The sequence below is a fragment of the Cricetulus griseus genome, chromosome 3, assembly GCF_003668045.3.
Source record: "Cricetulus griseus strain 17A/GY chromosome 3, alternate assembly CriGri-PICRH-1.0, whole genome shotgun sequence".
In the NCBI taxonomy this organism is placed as follows: Eukaryota; Metazoa; Chordata; class Mammalia; order Rodentia; family Cricetidae; genus Cricetulus; species Cricetulus griseus.
Genome location: NC_048596.1, coordinates 164392720 through 164398133, shown reverse-complemented (window position 1 = coordinate 164398133; position 5414 = coordinate 164392720). Strand labels below are relative to the sequence as shown.

At 44.1% G+C, this 5414-nt stretch overlaps 1 pseudogene; it reads left to right on the top strand.

The window, feature by feature from the left end:
* Nucleotides 1-4613: 4613 nt before the first annotated feature.
* LOC100757496 lies at nucleotides 4614-5116 on the top strand (annotated as a pseudogene).
* The last annotated feature ends 298 nt before the right edge of the window (nucleotides 5117-5414 follow it).

Sequence of the window (5414 nt, the reverse complement as noted above, 5' to 3'; positions counted from 1 at the left end):
ACCAAGATATGACTGAAAAATGTCTTAAAAGATACAAACTACTAGTACTTATTTGATAAATTGATAACTTTCTACATAACCACTAAAGAAATTTGATTCATAGCTTCAGACATAACTTTAGCCCAGATGGCTTCTCTGGCAGATTCTGCTGAGATCGTAAGGAAAAATCCAGTACACCTGCAGAGGAGAGAACATATACTTTGAACTCACTTTGAAGATAATCTTGAACTCATAGAAAACCATACATAGAGCTAGGCTGGGGGGTGCAGCTCACCTAGTGTGCACCCAGCACCGTAAAAACAGAGTAGATAAAGATACAAGAGGTTTTCAAGATATACAATAAATAAATAAAAATAAATACTCAAGCATGGTCTCCTAGAGTCTTGGGGTTTCTAGGGGAAACTGAAATTAGCTGTCAGAAAAGCAATGGACACACTGCACTAGTAGAATAAAAGCTACACCCAGGGCAGAAGCAGCAATAGCAGAAAGAGAGCCAGAGAGATGCCTCCCCTTGTCTCTGAGTGCTCAGCACTGGCAACCAACACAGCAGAAACAAGATAATATTTAAAAAAAAAAAAAAACAACAAAACCAAAAACCTTCTGCTGCCGTGGTGGTTCAGTAGCCTGAGACCCTCTATGAGGTGCACACTTGAAAAACTCATGCCATGGGTTACCAGTATCACTGACCAAAGCTTAACAAATAGAACATTGACAGAGTGCCACAAGCAAACTTCAGATCACATCTGCATTCAGTGAACTGGAATCCCAGTGGGAACCAAAGCCCATAGGGGGACTTCCAGGCTCCAAGCAAGACACCATTTGGGCCTGTCAACACCCTGTTATGGAAGGGGAAGGGGATCAGGACACTCCATCCCTCCCTAATGAACTATATGTAGGTGATGATGATAAGGTGAGAGAGGTGTTTACTTCAGGAGGTAGCCACTCATAGCTACAGTGTCAATGCCACTCCCTCACCAGTGGTGAGGTCAGCAAAAGGAACAAAGGCACTGTGTGTGTGTGTGTGTGTGTGTGTGTGTGTGTGTGTGTGTGTGTGTGTGTGTGTGTGTGTGTGTGTTAATAATAAATTAAGGTCATTACTTGCTCAATATGATGGTAAACACTTTTTTTAACAACTCCAATATAATTCACCAGAAAGTTACAAGACTATCATGCTACTTTAACATTAAATTGGGCTAAAGAATAACATCAAAAATCATAAATGAAAAATTGAAAATCAAAATTCTATCTGAGTGTTGTGGCCCAAGGCCTGTAACCCCATCTCTAGTGGCAGAAGGTCAGAGTTCAAAGTCATCCTCAGCAATATAGTGATGTCAAGTCCAGCCCAGACTATAGGAGACCCTGTGTCAAAATGCTGCCCCCACCAAAAACAAATAAGTAAAGACTTCATGAAGAACATTTATAATAGCTTCCAAAAACACAAAACAGTTATAGATGGATCTAATATCCTTTATGAAAAATTTGTGTACTGAAAACCATAAAACACAGTAGAAAGGAGAAAAAAATCAAGCCGGAATGAATGTAGAGAAATCACATTCCTCTACTAGGTACCTCAGTGACCTTTGAGGACAGTCTTCCACTCAGCCCTCCACGGGCAGGTGGGTCTTGTCCAACCAGTACAGGCCCTAAAAGAACAGCAAGCCAACCTCCCCTGGAGAAAGGCAGCTCTCTGGAGCATTGGCTTAAGTTTGTCCAGCAATGGCTGTCCTGGGCCCTGTGCCTACCAGATAGATCACACTACAAGTGTAACGTGCCAGTCTCTATGATCACATAAGCCGATGCAATACACACACACACACACACACACACACACACACACACACACACACACACACCACACTCCTGCACACAGGCATGCACACATACATGCATGTTGGTTTAAAGTGAGTACACAGACACTGTTTTTCCTTCTTTCTTCTAAATTACAAGTACTTTTAGTTCTTACATTGAAATCTATGGTCCATTTCAACTTGCTTGTGTGTGGTGCAAAATAAGGGCAAAATTCCTTTTCTCCTGAACTATAATTCCAATTTTCTTTGTTGAAAATAGTATTGTGTTCCCATTCTGCTACTATGGCACTTGTCAAAACTTAGTTGATTATGTAGATATGCGTCTATTTTTAAACCTTTGGTTTTTGTTCCATTGATCTATAATACTATCATTGTATAAATGTCATGACATCCTAGTTATGGCATATATTTTATGAGTCTGAAATTAATATTAGTGCTCTAGCTTTCTGTTTTGTTTGTTCTAAATCCTCCATTTCCATGTAAATTTAGAAACAAATTGAAAGTTTCAGATGAAATCTTGAATCTATAGAAATGGAGAATGAATTAGTCAGGCTTCTCCAAAGCAACAGAATGAATAGATGTGTGTATACATACATGTGTACTCAAGCACTCACGCACGTGTGTGTGTGTGTGTGTGTGTGTGTGTGTGTGTGTGTGTGTGTGTGTAACCACAGGGTGGGGAGATATTAGGAAAAAGTATATAATGTTCTTGGTAGAGCAATACTAAAAATATATATTGAGGGCTATCAAGATGGCTCAGGGGTAAAGGCACTTGCCAACAAGCCTGATGAACTGACTTCAATTTCCCAGGACCCACATGGTGAAAATAAGGGATAGGCTTCCACAAGTTGTTCTCCGTCTTCCATGCATGACATGCCCCTCCCCCAAATAAATAAATAAATAAATGCAACTTTTAAAAATATATTGAGAGAAGGGTTAGTGGTATATGCCAATGGCTGAGTGCTTGCCTAACATGGGTGGAGGCCTGGGTTTGATTTCCAGTACTGGAAAAGCACTGTATTGAGGAATAGTAAAGATGCGAGCTTGCTTACAACACAGTAAGACTAAGAATCTCACCTAAAAATTTTTGACAAAAGGGTCTAGGGAGATGACCCAGTGAGTTAATCACACCAGCACCCAAATGGGTGAGTGTGGTGGCCCGTCTGCCATTCCATAGTCCCCAGTGCAAGCTGGATGTATCACTAGCAGTATCTGCGAACTCTGGGTTCAGCTGAGAGACCTGCGTCACTGACTAATGAGGAGAGCAGCCGAGGGAGATTCCCATCGTCAGCCCCAGCCTTCCCACACATGCACCTGTGTGTACATGCACCTGTGTGCACATGCACCTGCAGACTCGTGGGAACATGCATACATATGCAAACACCACATACACAGACACATACCAAAAAGAAGCAAAAATCCCAACAGCTCTTACACTAAGAATAAACAGCAAGAAAACACATAAAATGGTGTTGGAAATAATTAGTTATCCAAATACACTAATTAAAACCACCATACCCTAGAAAGGGAAATGTTTAAAATATTGGTTATTCAAGGGGCACACTGAAGCTTCTGGAAAAACTCCAAGCCGATCTTCAGTAAAGCTATGAGTGGGTTACCTCATGACCCAGAGAAATGAAAACTTGTGTCCACACAAAGTCCATATCAAGCCGCACTAGAGACAATCTAGTCTGTCTGCCTCTGTGTGGGTGTCCTACACTACTTCTTGGCAATAAAAAAGTCAACAAAAATAACCCCAAAAGCATTATGCTAAGAAGGTGGCAGACTCAGTTTTAATGTTAACGTGGTATTCAAGGAAATGCCAAGCTTCATAAGAACAGAAAATCAGATAGGTGACTTCCCCTGATGAGGAGGTGTGGAGGGGACACTGACAGAAAAAGAGATGAAGAAATATTTAGACTGCAGGGAACACTCCATCTCTTGCCTTGTAGTTGTAAGCATCATCAAAACTCACTGAGCCAGGGCTTGGTGGCAGAGAGCTTTCCCAGCCTGTGAGAGGCCATGAAGTCTATACCCAATACTGACAAAGAAAGTGGACAGTTCAATGGCCTAGAGCTGGGGACCAGCCAGGACTGCACTCTCGAGATTCAAGCTCACTGCCTCCGAGCTGCAGCCTCTCATTGAACTGTGTACTTTTCAAAGTGATGTTTAGGCTGTATGAGTTTTGCCTCAATAAACCTGGCAAAGATGAGAAGTTTGAGAAGCTTTGCCCATATGCCAGACTCTGAGCCAAACTATTTCCACAAAATTACTAATGTTCACTTGTGATTTAGTCTTTGTGGTTCTGAGACCAGACCTGGTATCAGTGAATGCAAAAAGGGTAGGAGTGCAGAAAGAAGTCAACTCCATGTGTGGGTCCTCGGCCTTAGCCCCTGTCTGTGGCTGTAGGAAAAGACCACAGACTGGTTGGTGTAGGAAGCCGGTTCCTGCATTATAATGCTGCCTGAAGACACCAAGGTGTGAATTACTTCACAGGCGCTGGGTAATCTCCATTCCTTTGATCTCTGCCTATCCCGTGGCTCATTTTTGCCTGAGGAGCTGAAGCCATTCATAGGGTAATACGTCCCAGGCGGCTGGTCAGCCTTTTATAAGGGATGGTTTTCTTAGTTCAATGTCTCTGCTCAGTCTCTGTTCAGTCTAATGCATTAAAGCTTGTCTGCAGAAGGATCCGAGTGTCCTGCGTGTATTTCTTGCTGGCGAGGAATACAGAGCGGGCGCGGGACAGGTTGGCACCTAGTAAAGTTATTGCCTTTTGTGGCTGGCGGCAAACGAGGACGGACTGTCATGCACGCTTTGGGAACACAGGTGGTAGGGCGCTACTTGCCCACCCTGACGTGCCACACACCGCTGCTATACTGAATGCGCATCTTCACACCCAATAATGTGGTGGCCAAGTCCCGCTTCTGGTATTTCATGTCACAGCTGAAGATGAAGAAGTCATCCGGGGAGACAGTTTATTACGGGCAGGTGTTTAAGACCTGCATGTGAAGAACTTCAGCATCTGGCTGCGTTATGACTCACGCAGTGGCACACACAACATGTACGGAGAGTACTGGGACCTGACCACTGCTGGCGCTGTCACTCAGTGCTACTGAGACATGGGTGCCCGACGCCGTGCCCGTGCACACTCCACCCAGATCGTGAAGGTGGAAGAGATTGCCCTGGACAGTCAGCCGACTGTCAAGCATTTCCACGACTCCAAGATCAAGTTCCCGTTGCCCCACCGTGTGTTGCGGCGCCAGCACAAACCACGCTTCACCACCAAGAGGCCTAACACCTTCTCCTAGACCCAGAGAACCACTGAATAAAACTCAAGAGTCCTGCCTAGCCAAAAAAAAGGGGAGGGGGGAGTCGATGCATGCACATGCAAAAGGAAGGTAGCCACTAGAGAACTCACTACATGACACAGTACTCCTGTGTAAGTAGCCTACTCCAGTGAGGACTTAACCCCTCTTAATGACTTCATCACTCACTCCCAGCCTCACCATGGTGCCAAACAATGTGCCTGTTATGCTATCCCAAGTCCTCCCTCCCCACTGGAGGACACACCTACTGGCTGCATGGTGGACTTGGTGCTTCTTGCCC